This window comes from Apodemus sylvaticus, chromosome 23 (genome assembly GCF_947179515.1).
Source record: "Apodemus sylvaticus chromosome 23, mApoSyl1.1, whole genome shotgun sequence".
NCBI classification, from domain to species: domain Eukaryota; kingdom Metazoa; phylum Chordata; class Mammalia; order Rodentia; family Muridae; genus Apodemus; species Apodemus sylvaticus.
This window is the reverse complement of record NC_067494.1, coordinates 29,570,631-29,593,211: the sequence shown is the minus strand read 5'-3', so window position 1 is coordinate 29,593,211 and position 22,581 is coordinate 29,570,631. Positions and strand designations below refer to the sequence as shown.

Sequence of the window (22,581 nt, the reverse complement as noted above, 5' to 3'; positions counted from 1 at the left end):
CCTAGAATATTACCAGCACTCAACGAATGTCTAAGAAGTTGTTACTATTATTTCACCTTCAGCCTTAGTTACACCAGTAACTCACCTAAAAAACAGAGATTATAGGGCTACCGGAAGGATTCAGTGAATATAAACATACTGGACAGAATGTTCTCCTATATTCTAAGCACTTGAGACAATTTAAGCTTGTTTATAGGCTAAATGAGTGTTGGAGTACTGATAGTCAGCATTAAAAAATCAAATTCTTCATTCACCTAGTGAGATTTCTTTTTCTTTTAAATAGTTTTGCATTCAATCCACATCAACAAACTAATGTGGTAAGTTGTAGCAAGAACAGATTGTTATTGCACAAGGCACCCACCAGTCACAGACAGACCTATGACATCACTAGACATATGTCATGTATGGAGGGGCAAGACCTAAATCCCCTTCCCGCTGGCCCTGGGCTCACTCCTAGAACCCAGGGCAGCACAGGGAGTTTTTAGTAAGTGATGTGGAGAAAGCGACCTCATTCGCAGATGTAACCCGGCATCTGTTTCCGGCATCTGTCAGAGCAATTCCAATTATCTTCCAGAACAGATACCACCAGAGCTGATGCTGCCCTTGGCATTTAAAGCAAGGGGAGGTGATTCTGCTTCATAAAGCCATGCTGGCCACTTAGATTGGAGAGTACACCACATTTGTGAAGACAAAAATGATATCATTATGCTCTAAGGGGAGTCTGCAAGTTATGTACCAATTCCAACGGTCAACGAGTCAGAAAACTTGTGTTTTTTTCCTCCCAGGCTGACTTGCAGTTTTTTGGGGGCCTGTTCATGACAGCCAATGCCAAAAATAGAACCAGACCAGAGGTTCTATTCCACAGAAGCTTCTGAGTGCTTCCCACCAAGCGTGTCAAGGTGGACAAAACTGTGGGAAAATAATTCTTCCTAACATTCAAGAACTATGTGGACCTCCTATTTGGAAAATGGCATCCTTTCAGACACATAATAGGATTCTCCAGGTAAATGGCTGTCTACCAGATACAACCTCACATCACTGAGATACACCAAAGCTGAGAGGAAGAAACCTCCTGGGGGTATGGCTCAAAGCTTTCCTGTTGGTCGAGCATAGTTGAAGCTTTGGGTTCTATCCCTAGATCCACAAAACAGAAAAGGGACAAAGAAAAAAAATCCCCAGGCTGAAAGATATAGATTCCTCTGATGATTTTTAACAAGCTCTATCAAATAGGGATTTATGTAACAGTAAAAAAACGAGACAACAAATGTTACCCACTTCTCTGTCTGCCACTGTACCTTCTGTTACAATACAGTAGCATGTGAACAGAATTCATCAGGTCAGAGAGCAACAGTGTGCGTGTGCGTGCGTGCGTGTGTGTGTGTGTGTGTGTGTGTGTGTGTGTGCGTGCACGTGCATGTGAGGGTGTAGGTGTGGGTGTGGGTGTGGGTGTGAGTGTTGCTATGCTTTTGCAGCAGAGAGCCCTGGAAAAAAGGGAGGGGAGTCATGCTTGAGCAGCCATTACATGCTGAACCCATACTCCTAGCTTTGATCGTTCTGTCCTTGTGGGCTTCACACGGCCACAGTCACTAGTAGCTCCACTGAGACGATTAAGCTCTGATAGGTTAAGGCGAAAGCCCAGCATCACACAGTCTACAAGGTTGCAAGACTTAAGCTCAACCAGTCCTCACACACCAGCCTTTGCAGCATTTTTCTTAACATCGAGCAAAGATTAAAAGTGCACCCTCCCATCTGCAATCGTGGAGTTCCAATGGCGACACTGCACGCTCTGGTACAATGCCTCTTCGCAGTTCATTGTTATCTATTCAAGAAACATCCAATTGCAGACACGTTCAGTCTACACCAAACACGTGCATCGGAGCCAATGTTTTCATGTCATTCTACTGACACACATTTCTGGCACATTTGGGAGAACTAAACATTTATCAATATTTGGGTTTCACCAGAGTAATATGCATGCAACAGCTTCCCTCATTTTTGGAAGGCTTTAATAAACAAGTTCATAGTCACGGATAGAATACTGAATAACCACCTTACATCTGATTGTTTTTTTTCCTCAACTTTATTTTCACGTTAGGAAAAACGAACACTTTCCCCCAAGTCCTAGAAAAACAGGCAACCAAAGGCACGGAATAAACCTCATCATTGATCTATTTTTAAGTTAATAAATATTTAAAGGCATACATTTGTTGAATCTAATCTTAAAAATCAGAGCTCTAATGTATTCCCATGGTGTGGGTAAAACCTAATTTTAAATCTCAACCAGCATTTAAAATCCAGAAATATAAATTGTAAAATCAGAAGCAGAGCCTGCTCTGCTTTATTTAACCGCATTTTAACATACTAATTTACAAGTATATTTTCAACCTGCTTAGCTTTTTAAAAATAATATATATATATAAATATTAAAGTGTAAAATCTTAAGTACACAGTTTGATAAATTACTATATATGCTATATACACATACTCATGCATTCAGTTCTCAAATGGACACAAAGAAAAGATAGAATATTTCATAAAGTTGTCTTTGGTCCCTTCCCAGGCAATACTGCCCCATCTGAACCCTTAACATCACCCATATTCTGTCTTCACAGTCATGGGATCATAAGAGTGCCTACTGTTTCTTTCTGAGATTCTTCTGTGTTGCTTCATGTGCCAATGGTAACTGATTTAACTTTTTACTTTCTTAGTCTTCTAAAAGCTGTCTTTCCTGTCCCGAGGCCATCTTCCCTGTCTCACAAACCCGGCCAAGCGTCCCCACCAGCATCCCATGCTTCAAGCATTTCTGAGTCTCCCCAGACCAAAGTGTTTAAAAATCCATTTGCTCTCTGCCTCTTGCATGCATTGCTGGTTCTGGGGAGGAACTTGCAAATGTTGATGCCTGCACAGCCATTGGATGCCAGGACAGAGGAAGCAGAGAGGACAGACAGCTACTGACACGATGGATGAATGCCGACCAAGAGGCAGGCGTGGAAGATAGAGCTAGGGAACAAATGATGGAGACAAAGACATTCATTCTCACGATGCTCTCCTCCTCCTCCTCCTCAGTTCTCCTCCTTCATTCCTGCTTTTCTTCTACTCTTCCACTGTCTTCCTTTCATCTTTTCCTCCTCCTGACCCCTTCTCCCATCCTGAACATCTCTTAACCTCACACTTTTCTCCCTTCTCCATTTTTCTCTTCTTGTATTAGTTTATCCACCTGACAAGTGCTTAATGGAATCCCAGGCTTCTGAGTTTCCCAAAGCATCCTTCTGTCCTTCGCAGAGAGAGCGGGTAGAGTGGTGCTGACTACACAGATGTAGTAGGAGGAATATGGGTGGGCTCTACGGCCAGTAGAGAAGAAGAGCTGTGTGTGGGTGTGTGTGTGTGGGGGGCGTGTTAGATGGACCTATGTGCTATGACTTGAATGTGCAATGTCTCCAGAGGCTCATGTGTTTGAGCACTTGGTCCCCAGGTTTCAAGAGCATGTATGTGAATGAGATTCCAGCTATAGATTTTCATAACCAAGCTGCAATTCTTCATGATCTCCAGGGAGTATGCTTCTATTAACTAACAAATTCAAACTGCAGCAAAGCTGAAGTACTCACTACCACTGTGCACACACAGACACACAGACACACAAACACACACATGCATGTGCACTCATGAGCGTGTATACACACACATACACACACACACACACACACATGCTGGAAGTTATAAGAGTTGCTCCTTGCATTCCTTGCTGGCTTCTGACCAGTATTCACTTGACTTTGATTCCAGGTCTTTCAGATCCCTGGCTTGCACCTTACTCTGAGAGTTTGTATCCACCACTCCAGAACTAGGCCTCTCTGCTTCTGAGTAAATGTCATGTTGTCTGTGGGCCCCAGACACTCTCTTCATCCAACTATTTGTAGAGGTTCTCATCTCAGGGCATCCTCTGAGATCTCCCACAAACCTGATCAGCATTTCTGTAGCCATGAGATACTGGAGGGCAGACTCTGCTAAAATGTGAGCTCCAGAATCTGGTCTGTCTCTTGGGACCAAGGCTGCTCACAGGCTCCAGGAGAGCCTGAGGTTGGATTTAAAACAATGATCTTGTGTTTGAATTACCAACGTGTTATATTGGAATCCTAGCATATCCAGCTAATATAGGCTCAAAAACTATTGGTGGATACAAATTTCCACCCCAATTTTTATATGTAACAGAGAGCCATGCGAAGGATGCTATAGAATTACATCCATGACCATAGTTCAATCCAACATTGTCCAGAACGACAAGTGCTGACCAGAACCCAGTCACTACACCAAAGCCTGTAATGTCTTTGAACATAGTCTTCAATGAGAGGAGATTTTTTTTCCTATTATTTTGCTCCAAAGGGGTAATCACCTAAGAATCATAGAAATTGCGATGGATGAGAAGCTTCAGGTATGCTATCCCTTTTTTCTTTTCTATGTGTTTGTCCACCAGGCGCATACATATGGAAATGTGGACCTGCACATACACAATGTGCCATGTATAACAAGAGATTGTGCCCAGCATGGTAACTATTTCATAAGTGAGAAAATGATGCTCCTAGTTTGGAGAGTACAGCATGCAGTCTGTATCCTCCTGCTTCGTGGGCGTGCCTTTCCAAGGAAAACACAGTTACAGTAGTGTTCACTCAGACTGGACTCTCAGAGAAACTAAATCTTAAAGTATCTAAGGAAAATAACCGCTTTATATGAAGCAAATTCCTTCCAACAGTGATGCAGTCAGCATGCTCTTCTCTATGCAGTCTAGCACACATATAGAGTTCTCCATGCAGTCTAATACACATGTAGAGTTCTCTATGCACTCTAGTGCACATATAGAGTTCCCTATGCAGTCTAGTGCACATATGGGGTTCTCTATGCAGTCTAGTACACATATAGAGTTCCCTATGCAGTCTAGTGCACATATAGAGTTCTCTATGCACTCTAGTGCACATATAGAGTTCTCTATACACTCTAGTGCATATATAGAGTTCTCTATGCACTCTAGTGCATATATAGAGTTCTCTATGCACTCTAGTGCACATATAGGGTTCTTTATGCAGTCTAGTGAATGTATAGAGTTCTTTATGCACTCTAGTGAACATATAGAGTCCCCTATGCAGTCTAGTGCACATATAGAGTTCTCTATGCAGTCTAGCACACATACAGAGTTCTCTATGCGGTCTAGTGCACATATAGAGTTCTCTATACAGTCTAGTGCATATATAGAGTTCTCTATGCACTCTAGTGCACATATAGGGTTCTTTATGCAGTCTAGTGAATGTATAGAGTTCTTTATGCACTCTAGTGAACATATAGAGTTCCCTATGAAGTCTAGTGCACATATAGAGTTCTCTATGCAGTCTAGCGCACATACAGAGCTCTCTATGCGATCTAGTGCACATATAGAGTTCTCTATACAGTCTAGTGCACATATAGAGTTCTCTATGCAGTCTAGTGCACATATAGAGTTCTCTATACAGTCTAGTGCACATATAGAGTTCTCTATACAGTCTAGTGCACATATAGAGTTCTCTATGCAGTCTAGCACACATATAGAGTTCTCTATGCGGTCTAGTGCACATATGGAATTCTCTATGTAGTTTAGCACACATAAAGAGTTCTCTATTTAGTCTAGTGCATATATCGATTTCTCTAGCACACACACAGAGCTCTGTCTTCAGAATTTGTTTGGGCTGTTGTAATGGAATACCAACCACACTCAGGATAGTTCTGACAACAAAAATGGATGCCTCACTGTGAGGAAGCCAAGTCCAAGACCAAGGCGAGCAGGCTTGGCTCCATTGGGGTCTGCGAGAGAAGGGTGCTTTCCACACCCCTCTCCATGGTTAGGACACGAGCAGGCATTTTCAAGGTCAATGTTCTCTCTGTAGGCACATTTATCTGCAAACTTCACTGATTTATATGGATCCAAGTCATTTTGATGAAAATAAGCTCATTTGAAATTGATAACTTCATAAAGACAAACTTGAAATAAGGTTGTAACCTGAGGTGCTGGGGTTCAGAGTTCAACATATAAATGCCCAATATAGGCTCAGCTGAAGCACTACCAGGAGGTTTAAAACATGATAGCTTTTAGAAGAAGCAGAAGGATACATGGTTTTCAACATAGCACTCTGGGATGCAGAAGTGAGTAGATCTGTGTGAATTCCAGGGCAGCCTGGTCTGCATAGTAAGTTCTGGGCCAACCAAGGCTATAAAGTGAGATCCTATCTCAAGAGGGTAAAAGTTGTTCTTAGCAATTGGCTAATGTTCATTTCTTGGTTTTCCCACCTGCAAAATGGGACAAACAAATATGACATAAGGATACAGTGAATATGTATTTGAATAAATCCATACAATACTATGTAATTTTTATGTCAATGCCAGCTTAGGTAGTACTTTATATCATTTACCTACTGTATCTATGCCCCAATTTTTAATTGTCTACTAACTAGGTCTTTGAAAATAGTAAATTAACCTATTACAAAGTCATCTAACACTTAAAATCATAAACAGATATATAAAACCACAGCACTAAAATGATATGAAGAAACGCATGTCTCAGGCCTACACAGTAACTATTGTGATCACATGTTTGTCTAGACCCAGCATGGCTGTGTTAATCACACTCAGGTATGCTTCATTTTGTTTTGAGTCTGAGGGAACCACTGTAACCTCTAGCACTGTGAAACAGAAAAGGGAAACCCGGGAGGGATCTAGGTAAGTCCTGTTGGAATAAAAGAGCACCAAATATCACCTGGCCTGATTTTCTGTACACACTGCCACAGGTCCACCCTATCTGTGTGCCACAGCAAAACCCTTGTTGCAGAGGCCCATCAGCCTACAGACAGCTTCTTCCTTTTCTTGCACAATTCTGTCTACCGGAACAAACAGAACTCACCTGATTCCTCTTTCAAATGCTTATCCTTCCATTTTCAAAATCAACTGATTACTCAAGCCTATGCCTAACAGAACTACTCCAGGCTGGCTAGGTCTCCATATATGCATGCAATATGGTTTGGCCATATACACCCAACTCCTCTCCATAATTCCTCTCAAATTTACCTCTGATTCCCCATCCCTTCCCAACTTCGATTCTTTTTTTTTAAAGTCTAATTTGTGTTGCTTATATATACAGGGGTGTGCTCAACATACTATGGTCCAGTCCCTTAAAAGAAAACTGACTCTCCTTCTCCTGGAAGCCATCTGTTTTCGGTACCTCCTCAGCTAGGATTGGAAACTCTTGGGACACATCCCAGATACTAGAATATTGACTGGCTCAGTCTTGTGCAGGTCTTGTACAGAAAACACAGCTGCTGTGGTAAACGCTGTCATAAATGCCCAGGTCCCATCAAGTCCAGAAGCCTCCCCCATACACTGGTTCTTAGATGTGCCTTTCTGCATGTGCCCTCTTCTATGACTGTCCCTATGGGGAAGGGTATGATAGAGATGTCCCTTTGTTGTTGAGTGTTCCACAGCACTAACTCTCTGCACACTGACTAGTTGTACCTTTCTGTGTTGACTGGTGTCTATTATACAAAGAAACTGTTCTCATGCAGTCTGAGAGCTGCCAGGAACTATGAACAGACAGGAGTTTGATACTCTGTCCATTTAGCAACATAATAGGACCAGCTTTACACCTGGGACCTATAATCTCCTCAACCACGGGTTCTTGGTTCTCATAGGTTCTTACGTGTAAAGTACCAGGCATGCATTTCCTCTATGGAGTGGGCCTTAAATCCAATAGAGTTTTAAAAAATGGATTAATGTTGTTAAAGTCAGATCTGGGGAAATGGCTGAGTCACTAAAGCTCTCGCCTCACAAGATTAAGACCTAAGTTCATATTTACAGAACACTTGTAGGAAGCCAAGCATTGCAGTGTCTGACTGTAACCCAGTGACAGGGAGAAGAGAGGGTGAGACAGAGGACCTCCCAAACTTTACCTAAAATTCTAGGCTACTGAGAGACCCTATCTCAAATGCAAAGTGGAAGGCATCTGAGGAACAACATACACACACACACATGCACACACACAAATACAACACACATGTACACAAACACAACACACATGTACACAAGCATACACACATGTACATCCATAGATGTGTACACATGCATGTACATATATACACATATACATTCACATACACATAGACATATATGTATATGCATATAAATACGCATATATAATACACATATATACATACAAATACACACACATATTCATTCACATACAAATACACATACATGAGTGGGCACACACACACACACACATACACACACACACACACATACACACACACACACACATGCTTAGGCACATATCCACACTTGAACACAACACTTGTACACACAGAGACACAAGAATAAAAATAAAAAATAAATATTTAAGGAGAGATTCTTTTCATCTTCCTCATTTTCTGTCCATTCTGTCACTTATTTGAAAGCCTAGAGATACTTATTTTCTAAGCAAACTGCATGATACTTTTAAGACCACACACATTACTGGCAGATTCTTCACCATCTTTCCTGCCAGAACATTTTATAAGGTTAAAATGCTGTTAAAAAAACAGCAATGTGAACACAACATTGACCTAGTACCGAACATGACACAGAAAGCAGAGACAGCTCGTAGAAATACCCCCTCATGTGTCTCCATTACCTCAGGAGGTCACTAGTCAGTGGCCACTCCCTCAGAGCTTTGGAAGTTCTTACTGGAAAGTATTTTAAGTTTCCTATTCTCCTTTTAAATTTCATTAAGAAAGGGAGCTAGACTGCTCTCTATGTTCTAGTTGTCCACAAGGCACACCCAGAAATTTCACTAACATCAGTGCGGGCATTCTAGGAGACTTCCCTGGGATGCTGCCTCTATAGTGTTCATAGGGGGCTATGCATTTAGTGAATTTGCCAATCCACTCTCTCCAATGCCATGAAGCTGGAGCTTCATTAAGTCCATCCATTAAGTGAATCAGAAGAATTCTTCCAACCATGCTGAGAAAAAGATCTTTGGCATTTCAAGGAAAAGATGAATCAAAGCCAGCTTCCCCACTTGAAACCCAGAGTTGAAATTGGATCTCCTGTCTAATGCTGCTGGCACAGTCCCCGGTGTGGAGAACTCTCCAGAACTGCCAACTAAAATCACCCACCTCCTGAAAGTGATTTTGTGAATGCACAGCATTTAACCTAGCAGGAGGAAACTCTCTCCTGGCTGGGGCCTGCATGGTGGGTGGAGGAACGGACACAGGTCCCTCTGGCTCCCGTAACAACAGCAGAACACTTTTGCTCACCTTTTCAGTCATATTCTTCGGGATCACTGGAACTCTATCTAGGAGAACTAGAAGGCAGCACTAAGAATAAGTTTTCACTGATCTAAACACTGACTCGAGCCATATGTCCTGATGTGTAAGCACTATTTAAAAGAAGAATGTCTCAGTCAATGCTCTATTGCTGTGAAGAGACATTATGACCACAGCTATTCTTATCAAAGAAAGCATTTAACTGGGGCTTGCCTATAGTTTCAGAGGAGATCTTAGTTCATTAACATCATCGTGGGGATCACGGTGGGACTCAGAAAGAAGTAACTGAGAGTTCTACATCTGGTGCCTCAGACAACAAGAAAAGTGATACTGGATCTGGCTTTTGCTTTTAGAAAAAAAATTTAAGTGTTAAATATTCTTTATTTGATATCATACACAAAACACAGTAAATGCCTTTCAGTGGTAAAGGGCAGCATCCTTGACATAGGAAATTCTAATTAAAACAGCGTTGTCAAGAATAGACAGTTGCTTCCTGATGTTTGACCATTGCCAGTGAGTCTGCCAGTAAGAGGCCAGTGAACACAAATTGAAACACAGGTGAGTCTTATTTCTGAGACAGTGATAGAATTTCCCCAGTATTTAAACATTTTCATATACCTGGTCATATAAATCTAAGTGTAAAGCCATTTAATGGGTTTGAGGAGACATCCCCATTTTTATGGAAAGTAAAACATTACTAATTAAATCTAATCTTATCTTGAGAAAGAGAGAGCAGAGATATCATGGGTACAACTGGAGCTGTTACTTTAGAAAGATTATATCCACTTTACAAGAAGTCAGTTTTATTTGGACTTTGTCAGGACTGTCCAACAAAAACACGATCAGCTATTAATGATCAGAATTTGGCATATTAATTAAATTGTGCTATATATGAAAAGCTATGAGACATTTATTTTACAATAAATATGACATTGGAATTACTCATTAGTAGCCATTTTAAGATAAGCTATTAGGTCTACCCTTTCCCCCTTCTTTTTAGTTCCAGCAAAGTTCATTTTTGTTCCAGGGATATAATTTTGGGATTCTCCAAATACTCCGTCAGGGCGTCCTCTCCCCAGGTGATGCCTTTGTTCCAGTTGGTGTCTGTGTAAGAGAATCCCGCAGCCTGGCTTGTCTTCCACAGACCGTGGAGATCTGATCCAGTCTTATGTTTGCCTCCCTTTCCCACAGCGTGGCACTGGGCACACTTCTGAACAAAAATCTTCTTGCCCTTTTCAACATCACCCACTTTTAATTCACTCCTGGTTGATCAACATCACACATGTGTGACCCGAAGAGAGACATCCTGACACACTTCTTTCAACAAAGCCACACCCACTTCAACAAGATCACACCTCCTAAACTGTCTCAAGTAGTTCCCCTCCCTGAAAACTAAGTGTTGAAATATATCAGGCTATAGGAGTCATCCATTCTCAAATCACCACAAATCAGGAAGTGATGGGGTTAGGATGGGAGGGAACACCAACTACTACACTTGCATAAAAAAGAAACCAGTTTGACACAACTCACTTTGGTAGTTTTGCAATTTCTCCAGTTGTTAGATTTAAAATAAAGTATTTTAAGCCAACTGCTATGGCCAATTCAGACACAAAACTCTGAGCTGGGGAGATGCCTAAGTAGGCAAAGCATGTGCTATGCAAGCATGAGGACCAGGATTCAGGTTTGGTGAGAAACTGTCTCAAAAGGAAAGTGAGCAGAAATAAAAGTGGATGCCCACGCTGACCTCTGGCCTCTACATATACATGAACAAGTGCACACAAAGCTGCCCACACACATTACACACACATAGCACACACCACACACACCTTAAAACTACTTGTGTATCCTCCTCAGTGAATGCAATCCACAACAATTACTAGACACTAGTAACTGCCAAACTTAGAAATGCATACAAGCACCCTGCCAAGATGTCAGTTCCTCCACCAACCTTCCACCTCCAAGTGAGGGAAACTTGTAACAAATGAGTGTTTCACTCATAAATATACTAAATATCAATCTACCAGAACTCACAGGAACACTTAGTGGAAAGGTGTTACTCAAGGAATTGGAAAACTCAAGTTTGACACCGGGATTCATCTGTATCTAGTCTTGTGATATTGAGTGAATGACATTCTCTGACTAGGCTCCCAGACAACCAGTGTGAGGGGGCCAGGCCCTGGCACTGGGAGATGTGGTGAGTGGGACACAGCATACCTCCTGTTCAAGCCCCCACCCCCAGCTTCTACACAACGTGTTACTGTCAGGCTCTAATGAGGACGAATTTAAACACTAACCTTACAGCTTACACTAAGGGTCCTCTCGGGAGAATGGATGCCTCTAAAACTACATCAAGTCAAAATGAGAAATCCAATGAAAAAAAGATCCATTTGTCAATAGATACCAAGATTAACATCTATGGATACCTCCAAGATCACAAAAATTATCACGCTAAAAATATTACATTCCCCTAGACAACACATCCAAGGCCCTAAAATATTAAATGAATTACCAACAGCAGACTTCACTTCATTCATCAACCCTTAAAAATAACGTCATTTCTGGCTGCAATCACCCAGTGCTAACTTCAGTGGCTCGTTATGATGTTATTCCAAAAAAAGACAAAGCGTACGATTGGTTTCCTTTTTAAAGGAACTCTCATCTCTTTGGTGTCATCTCTATTTTCACTGAGCTTTGAAATTCACAGTGATTTGCTGAGTCTAGATGTATGTCCGCATTCCTCCCTTCCTCGTTAAAGCTACTCTACTTCAAACCTATCTCCATTTCACAAGTTCTATTCTTTCACTGGGCCCCCACTTTCTAACTAACACATTGCATTTTAGCCCTTAATATTTCTCTTTTCTCTTTCCATTTTTAGCTATCTAACCCCTACTCTATTGAACAAGGAGATTTTGTAGCTGGATTTGCTTCCAAAGCAGCACTTCAGACTTTTCTACAATGTGGTACAATACAGTATAGATAATTTTTTAAAAAAAATTAATGTGACTTTTTCATGTCTCTCTCTGTGTACTTGCACACCCATGTGTGCCCATGTGTGAACATGTGTGTGTTTGTGTATTCACCTGTGCTGGTGAATGCAAAGAACCAGTGGCTTTCCTCTTTCACTCTATCTTTTATTTTTTTCATAAGACTTACTTATGTATATGTGTGAGTCATGTATATGTGTGAATATCTGCATGAATGTAGACGTATTACATGTGTACCTAGCACCTGTGGGCGCCAGATGTGGGTATTAGTTCTCCTGGAACTATAGTTAACAGATGGTTGTGATCCACCGTGTAGGTGATGGGAATTGAACCTGGGTCCTCTGCAAGAGTAGCAAGTACTCTTAGCCCACTGGGTCTTCTCTAGAGCCTCCATATATTAATTTTGAGACAAGGTCTCTCACTAAACTTGCACCTTCATGCTTCAGCTGGACTGTTGGCCAGCACCCTCCAGGAATCCTCCTGTCTCCACTCCTACAGTACTAGAAATCCAGATGGCCACTGCTACGCCAGGCTTTCTCATGGGACCTGGGTACCCAAACTCAGGTCCTTATTCTTACGTGATGACCATTTTATCCACTGAGCCATCGCCTCAGCCCCCTCCCAAAGGAACTTTAAAGGCAAGAATTAACAGCCCTATCTACAACCATAAACTTTTCCAGCCTAGATAGTCTATTCAGAGAATTGAAACTATTTCATCAAAACTGATGTGGTCTCATGGGGAAAAGAGGGCATTTTTAAAAAGATTCTGCAATCTTTAGCCTGTCCAATCTCGGATGGGAGTGGATGATATTTAAGGTGAGAGATTTTGCCAGTTTTCAAGCTGTTACACAGTTCTCAATCTGTACTGAGACATTTGTAAAATGCAGAATATACTGTCTTTGACAAAGTAAGAGAGCACAAGTGAAGGGAGGGGAGTGGGCTGCTGTAATGACGGGTGGCGTGGACAGCTGCTCCGGGCCTGTGGAGATGGCGCACCCGCTCCATTCTGCTCGGTCTACAGACCTTCCTTGAGGATAATTGAGTGCTAATTCGAGTGAATGAGGCAATGGACCAACATGGGTTTCATAAAATATGAATGTTCCCAAGCACACATTCCTTCCGGCAGCTGCTACTTCAGGACAGCCCTGGAACACATAATCACATTCACGCCGAAGTAAGCTTCGTCAAGCGTATTCATTGGCCAACAGCAAGCCAGGATTAACCCCTTTACCCCACTCGAGACAAGAGAAATAGTCATCTCAGAAAGAAAGAATGCCACCCCGTGCTCACTGCCTTCGGATTTCATGCCTTTTTGGTAGCAGTGCCACAGTTGAGGATTGTAATCTAGAATATGGTCATCTTCAAATAATAGGAGCATATAGCTATTTGTGAAAGTTTGAAGAGGGAACCCTCAAGACTTACTAAAGGTCTTGGCTCTACAGCAACATTAAATGGATGTCTATATGATGAAAAACCTAAGTCACAAGTTGCTTAACTACTAATCTTCCACTAAAATGACCAAGGTTAACAGGAGTTAGAGAGCTGTTCAGCCAGATGTTTGCATATAATCCTAACAGTTAAGAGGTCAAGGGTGGCTTGGTCTACACAGTGAGTTCCGGTCTAAGCTCTATAAGATCTTATAAACAAATAAATAAAATTAAAGCATTGTGCTGATCATAAAGAAACATGATGATCTAAAATCAGAATGAAATACTTTCCAGTCCCCATCCAAAAAAGAAAATATATGATTTATGGTGTTTAGGATACACACAATAATGGAAATTTATAACCTGAAAGTTTATATGGCAGGCATGGGAAGGTTGCTGTGATTTATTTAGTCTTGGATTCTCATTTTTTAGTGAATAGACTGCCATCGTGCCTGCTGTACACACCAGTCCAGAATAAGAGACAGATCGCAAGTAAAAAGCTCCTTTGGAAGAGTAGATAAACAAACTCATCTGCCCGGAGTCAGGCTGTACATCCCACATGAAACCCATGGAAGTCTAAAAATGGTGTCAACGGGCTCTCATGGTCTGTCACTCAGAACAGTCTTAGTTCAACTGCTTACAAGAAAAACTCACGTTTGCTTTTTGAAGATATACCAGTACTGTTAATATCTCCTTCTTACCCGGAACATTCTAACCTGCTAACCTCTCATTCTAACCTGGAACATACAACCTGTCTGCCCAGGGCACCGTTTACACACACAGTCCAGGGTGGAATTGCTTTGGCAGTGTCTGATTTCCCTACAGAATTCTCCTTCTGGGTGGGCTCGCCTCACCTCTGCCCTCACCTGTGGAAGCTGTGCTTTGTTTTCCCACGTCTTGATTCTTCCACGTCTCGCAAAGATGTCCTATCACTACCCGACAGAAGATAGAGACCTGCGATCAAGCCCTGACAAGCTTCAGCTCATTACAGCCTTTTTTTAATCATCAAGGGTGACAACCCATGATAAATTCTGTCAAAACACGGGATTCTAAATGAGGAGAGGGAAGGTGGGAAGAAAATGAAACACTCTGAGAATAGATAATGTTTCTTTGCCTCGGTTTTGAAATTAAAAAGAAAGAAAGGCAAACTGGGGGCAAAGAGTGCTCTGATCCGGGAGAGGGAACCGGCAAGGAGAGATGACATGGGTCCTGGGCGTTTCTCAGTCCTGTTTTTGACCTGTCTTTATTTAGTCAGAACAGAGAACTTGTCTGAAACTTCAAATATATAATAATAGTAATTATTATTATTATTATTATTATTATTATTATTATTATTATTATCATTATTATTATACAAAAGTCTGGATCTCATACTTTAGATAGCTATTATGGTCAAACGCTACACCAGCAAAACAGATGCAGAAATCCCAAACCCTGGATGCCTGGCCAGTCTTTATCCACAAACCTGCTGCCTCTCGGTGAACTCTCTAGAACTGAGCAGAGGTGAAAGCAGAGAGAAGTGGCAAAACAAGGATGAAGATGAACACTATGGGAGCCATTAGAGGCCATCGTGGAAGGGCATATTCACGCTCAGAAGGAAGCAGCTTCAGCACCGGTCCCACCCACAGGAACCTCTCCACAACCCGGAGCAAAAGACACAGCCGCAAAGAGTATCTGCGTGCCTGCTGACTGGACCTTTGTTCTCTGCTGGTTACAGCTTCCTGCCTCGCTAACAGTAGCCTTCAAAAGACTAGGTAGTAGAGAGCACAGGGTGGAAACCCTGAACGGGGCATGGAACTCCTGGTCTGAATATCACTCAGAGAAGGAGCCATGCTGGGGTCTGGCTGCTTCAGTGACGTTTTTATTAATAAACTACAATTTGAGTTTATTAAGAAAATGTCTGGATAAACGTATTAAGCATATGCTTTAGGAGAGAGGGAAAGGGACGTGCAAGGGAAGGAAACTGGCACCCATCTGAGGGGAGCTCGGGGTGTCTTGACGGAGAGTACTACACAAGTAGCCCTTTGAGGGAGCAGATGAAAGAAAGGCCAAAGCCCAGTTTGGTGTATATGATGGAGTCTTCAGCTTTGCCTGAAAGACAGGCAGCACTAGGCTCCTTACCGCAATACTTCAGTGAACACTGAAAATCAGCCCACAATAGACTCTTCTTACTGCTAGGCCCAACGCAGGAGGAAAATCTCTTAAGTTGCCTCAAAAAAAAAACAAAGCGTTTGGATTTGTACTTCCTGCTTCCTCGTGTATTTCTCTCATTAAAATACCAGGTTCCATCTAGAAAAGGAGATTTAAAAAACTGAACTTTCCCCTCCAACTCTGATGAATTATGTATTTACATTAGATTAAACTTGTATCTTCTTTGGTAATTAAAGCTGAGATAGTCAATCAACAATTTATACAATTTCAGAAACTCGTTGCGCTGCATGCTTTTAACTCTCATGCCTAGCAAAACTGTCTGAAATTTTCAAGATATCCAGCCCTCGTCATCTGCAAATATGAACTTTGTTAACCCTGAAGCATCTTCCCTTCAGAATCAGGCTGCCTTTAAGAAGTCCTATAATTCCCTCTTACTTACTTCTCAGTCCATAGCAACTGAGCATCCCTTGCCACAACATTATCAAAATCACCGATGTACCGGCCTTGCCCAATCAAAGAGACACTTCGAGTGCTTTGACAAAATTCCCCTTGGAATTGGACCACACCCCGTCCACATGGCTGTCTGTGGTTCCATCCCCTGACTGGATCACTTCTGCTGACCACATCTCCTTTACTGTGCTCTTGATTGACAGCACCCCACTCCCCTGAATTCCCTTGGTCCTCAGAGATTTTTCTTAGGCATTCTCCTCCTTATAAACACTCATTCTAGGAGCCGATTCATTCAGAATCTCTCTCCTTGACCTACCACATAGACATCTCTTTTCTCTTCTGGGCCTCTCCCCTCAGGTGATATAGCTGGGACACATCTTTAGTATATAAATCAAAAGAGTTTGATTTGAGAAGCACAGAAGGTCCAGTAACCAGAAAAGGAACAGGTGCTCTAATCAAATGTGCAGAAGAGAGTATTGGTAACTCTTCAGGGGACCCAGAGAATGGACTCCAGGAGTGGGGTGAAATGACTGGGTTGTGGTTAAGTCTCTCAAATACAATACCAAGCACATGCCCATCAAAGGCAGTCTCCTCATCCTTGTAAGGAATTTAAGACTGGGTAGATAGATGCGTCAGTCACAGCTTTTCTATTTCCAAAGTCTCTGGTCTCTGTGGTTTGTTGCTATACTATATCTCCCCCACCCTATTCCTCACATATTCACACACACACACACACACACACACACACACACACACACACACATAGTGTTATGGAGAGAAATATTCTCTCTTGCTTTAAAAAAGAAATTCAAGTTACAAGTAGGATGCTACCACATCAGTGGAAGGGTAAGACTGCATCTGGGGGAAGGGAAAGACATGCGGTATAATCCAGGTTAGGCAATATGGTGCCTAGGAGGCCTTAGGACCAGTGGCCCACAGGAAAGAGGCCCCACCTCAGTAGCATCTGAGTGACCAAAGAACAGGGCAACTTAGTCACGTACAGGGGAGGAAGTTACCCTAGAAGGTGTCAGTGACTCCTTGGAGAATTCCCAAGGAGAGTCAGTGGAAGACTGTCAAAGCTCCTGTTGGTTTGGAGCCTAAGACAGAAAAACGCAGGCTGCCCCATGATATGTTCTAAGACAGAACCCCCATCCCCCACTGTTTAGCTATGGAATTCCCTGTGTGGACCAGGATGGCCTCCAACTGCTGGTAATCCTCCTGCCTCTGCCTCCCAAATGCTAGTATTACAAGCATGCACCACCACACCTGCTGCCCCTGAAAGTTTTGTCCTGGAAAGTAATGACTCAGAAAGAAGTTGTGACATGTCTAATAATGAAACTGTTGCTATAATGTTCTTGCTTTACTACAGTAAACAAATCACATTTTATCACACGATGACTCTTGGCTTTCCAGCTACAATGTTTAATTTTATATGTACACATTCTCGCATAGTGAGGTGATAGTCTGGGAAGCTATTAAGATCTTCCCAAACATTCCCAATTCATGACAGAGAATGCCACACATTTGAATGGGAAGGATTACCTGAAATAATTACAAATAGATTTTTGCTCACAGCAAACTCACAACAGGGCTCTCTTAATAAATAATCTCTTTTTACTCCAGAGTTGACTTAGTGAAAGGGATTAACTCATGATCTGAAAACAGATCCTAGCAGGACTCAAAGGACAGTATCCCAACAGACATCTGGAGAAGCCCCTGATTAATGAATAAATTAATTAATCAGATAGCTATACTCTTAGGAGAGAATTTAATTGTTTGGATAAAGAATCCTATTAATTCAACCTAAAAATCACCAGTCACACAGCTGAAAAAGAAAGGCCGGGTTTTGTAAAGTGACATCGATACAATGAACAATGAACGCTTTTCTAGAACATTCTCTGAATGACTCAGCAATTGTAACCTAGGACACTGGGGCTGCCATGAATCAGGTGACATCCCAGCTGGCCAGGATGACCCAGAAACTCCACATCTTGACCCCTGACCTCCCACTATGACAACTGACATCATGAATACCTAGCACCGAGTTCTCAGATGTTATTCATTTAGAGCTTGAGACTCTAAAAATTAAGGTTTGAATAAAGTCTCTAAGCAAGCTGAGAGACATGTCACCCTCTGCTTATACAACGGGTCCACAAAATCCCTCTCACACCAAGGCGGAGCACACACACAGATCCTCCTCTCCAGCACCAGCTTAGCAGGTGGTAAAGACATAAGCAAACAAAAGTAAAGAATGAGGTTGTCAAGTGTATAAAATCATTTTAATAGGAAATGCCGCCAGGGCGAGGCTCTGTGCGTGCAGGAGGAGTAAGTATCTGTCATGTGAGCACGAGGATTGGTATTAATGTCAGCTGGCATTGAGGCCTCTTGCCACAGCATGAGGCGAGGGAGGTAGGGGAACATCTGAAGGTGACTAACTCCTCAAGCTCTGGGTCTCAGTGAGAGACCCCACTTCAGTATATAAGGTGAGGATCAATCAAGAAAGGAACACAATGTCAACCTCCGGTCTCTACCCCACCTATGCCCACACAAACATAACCATACAAACATATACACACAGGTGGGGGGGGAGAGGGAAAGAGAGGGGAGACTGTAATAATAATAAAATAAAAATAAAGTAAACCTAACACTGTTTATAACACGAAACATTCTTAAACCTTCACAAAGTTTTTTAATAACAGCTCATTAGTGATCAGGGAAAGGGAGAGATTATTCAGTAACTCAATATTCAAATCAATTTTTTTTAAAAAACAGCACTGTTGGAGCAATTAGGTAATCCTAGTTTTGTAGAAAATATCTTTTTATAAAATGAACATGATTTCCTCATAATCAGTTAATACACAGAAGCCAATAATCCAGATTTTACAGGCCAAAATTATCAAGCCAAAGTTTTTGTAGAGTGTCAACTAGGACCTTAACCACAGACTTGTGGTTTTAGTAAATCTGAAACTGGAAGTAAATTTCTAATCCACTGTTAAAATACTAAGTTGAAACTTTAACTAATGTATAAGAGCTACCCTGGTAAATATGCAGTGAATAAAGACACAGGTGTACCCATAATTCTGTTCACACTATGATATATTGCATGATAAAAGTTACAGAGACTGTTAATAAAAATAAGAAAAGAAAACCTTTGGGGAAAACCACACAAACAAAATCAGAATTCCCGCCAAGAGTGAAGAGTTTAGGAGGATAAAAGAAATAGTAAAATAATCTTGTTTTCGAGACAATTTTCAGTTTCTTTGCCATGATGATGTGTAGCATATTTAACTATGAGCCTGAAAAAATTTTTGGTCAGGTTATAGACAAACACATCATGGAAACCAAATAAGATTTCTTTGTTAACTTTGGTAAGCATGATACACTCTCCTAAACATCAGCAGCACAGTCGCTGTGTCTTGATACCAAGATCCTAGTGGACTGGTGGGGTAGCCTAATGGTCAGGTACTTGGCTAGCATGTAGAGAAGCATGGGTTTGATTCCTATCACTACAGAGACAAACAAGCAAATCGAAAGATAACTAAGCTGCGTAGAAAGTATAAACTATTGTTTTCCAGGTAACAATACTGAAGTCAAGGAATGTGGATGGCTTGCCTATGAAAAACACTTCAGTCATTCCTCCTGGCTGGTGGCGAGTGCAGGAGCCCAGCCAAGAATATCTTACCTCTGAGGGAGACAGAAGATCAAGTCGATGAAGTCTGGACAGGGACCAGAGTTAAAACCTAAATGTTGTTCATTCTTAGGGAAGTCACTTCAAGGTTCAGACTGGCACAGGGAGGAAGCAGAGGGCATTTGATTTTTTTCCACCCAATATTAAAATCAACAATGTCCGTTCCTGTCATCCTTTGAAAAGTAGATTCCATAGATGGGGCAGACATTCCAATGTTTTAAAGGGCAGCTGGGCGGAGCTGGCCTCGTTGCTGGCTCAATTCCCATGGAGACCTGGTCACCAGTTGCCTTCACCAGCGGGGCAGTTATGTGTCGGGTGGTTTACAAAAGTTATCCTACCATATAGGGTTAACAATGTCCCTGAGCTTCACTGTCAGAGCTAAGGCCAAGTCAGACTCAGGACAAGTCAGACTCAGACTCAGGCTGGAAAAGCAAGTCCGGGCTTAGTGAGTGTTACAGAAAAACACCAACATGAAGAAAACATGAATAAAAGACTTAACAGAATAACACCCAACGCTGAAATGACTTCAGCTTTCCTTGGGAGTCTCCAACAAACTGGCAGCATGGACCCTGACTTTCTTCATATGACCAAAGTTTGGAGAGATGGTTCACAGTGATTACTTTCACTGCTCCTCAGTGAAGACTGTTCCCAGCTGTCTTTCCCTAAGGCCAGTTGTTTGGATGGACCCTACACCGTGCCCTGCTTCCTGATTCGGCCTCTTTCTCTTTTGTTTGCAGTTCTGGGGACCAAATCTAGACCTTCACACCAGATGGCAAGTGTCCTACCCCAAAGCTAGTCCTGTCATTCAATACTGGAAAGAATCATGTATTTTCAACAATCATGTCTGTTCAACGATTCTCCTTAAAGTGGAAACAGATATTACCAACTTACACCTTGGCTGCAGAATTGGTCCAGTGAGAACTTGCACAAGCTCCATCTCGTTTAGCTTTGCAATTCAGAACTTGGTGTAATTAAAATAAGTGACATCTGTAAACTTCGCTTATAATCTCATTTTACTTTCGATATTTTATGCCACCAAAACCTACCGCAAGACATGTTAATAAAAAGAGTGGGACCAGTGCATGCTCCCATCTGCTCTTTCCTAACCTCTGATTGAGTCTTGACAAGCAAAGCAATGAACAAGAGCTGAGCAAGGGAGGGGGACAAGCCCCGGGAGTGCAGATAATTCACACACGGTCTAATTAAGTTATAATGAAAGTGCTGCTCGTGGTACTTCCCTCCTCTACTACTGTTGCTTTTTATTTTACAGTCAGGGGGTGAGTTTGTGGAGAAAGTTAGCAGGCCTCCTGCAATGGATGCTTGCCCTAGCCTACAGACACAGATGGAACTTGAGCACAAGAGATACTGAAGAAAAGAACAGAACATGGTCCAATATGGAGTGCACGCTTTTGCGGGTTTAATTCTGACGAAACCTGTGTCTGAGTTTTGTCAGCCTCCGAAAGACCTTCAGGTAAGACAGCCTGAGTGATGTTGCACTCAGCCAACCGCAAATGATGGGTAACTGGTGTTCTCACACAGCTCCGGGGCTCTGCTTGGTATTTTGAACACATTTGTTGTAAAGAACAGACCAAATATATTAAGCGAGCATTCTGTAGCATAGATAAAGAGCTGCTGAATTCATAAGTTTGGTGGTAAGGAGCTTTTCTTGGTCCTTCGGATTAAGGTAGGTCCCCTACCACCTTGCTTCATCACCTATTTTGGCTTTAACATATTGATCACATAGTAATTTGCATACTTATTGATATGTTTTCTGCCTCTCTGCTGAGCTGGCAGTTTTGCTGGGCCTGGAAGCCAAGTCAGATTTGTCTGGCACTATAAATCCAAGTGTTTTCCTAGAGCGTGATATGGAATAGATGTCGCTTTCAAATGTTCAAGAAAATGAATGAATTGATGAGAGAATGACAGTTGATAGACAATAGAGCATAATAATAGTAATAGATAGACCGACAGATAGACAGACAGCTATAGGAGCACATAGTACAGGAGTCCAGGCCCAGATGCTAACTTCTGTTGTGACTTATTGAAGCCACTACTCTATACAATATTTCTGTGTCTGCTACATGGAATCAAGCCCAACAGCACGTGGTTTTAATTACCTCCACAGTACTTGAGGATTATACTATATAGTTTGTTCTTTTAAATCAACCCTCGTTGAAGGAGGATCGAGGTCTCTCAGCAGTAAATGGATCTGCTGAGATGGATCCTGGGCACGGTCTGAGAAAGAGAGCAGTGCTCACACCTGTTACAGCATCCTTCCTGTGACAGCATCCATGACGGCCCATGTCATGCTTGCCACGGCTAGCAACTTTATTCATATTCTGTCTTGTTTCTCGAGCATCCATTTGGTATGGATGCTACTGGCTGCCTCGCAGATACACAAGCAGGTGCACAGAGAAGCTAGTGTAGTTGTTATCACTATCATCTTATCGCTGGGGACCACCAGTTCACGCATCCAAGCTTTGGAAGCTTGGAGAACAGAAGGGAATATTTGCTTGCCCCCATTTATTATGAGAAGAATGCATGGCTGAAGCTAGGGTTCCGGCCTAGCA

General features: G+C 42.0%; 1 pseudogene; it reads right to left on the bottom strand.

Moving 5' to 3' along the window:
• Window positions 1-10,249: 10,249 nt before the first annotated feature.
• LOC127673698 (cytochrome c-like) lies at window positions 10,250-20,948 on the bottom strand (annotated as a pseudogene).
• Window positions 20,949-22,581: the final 1,633 nt, after the last annotated feature.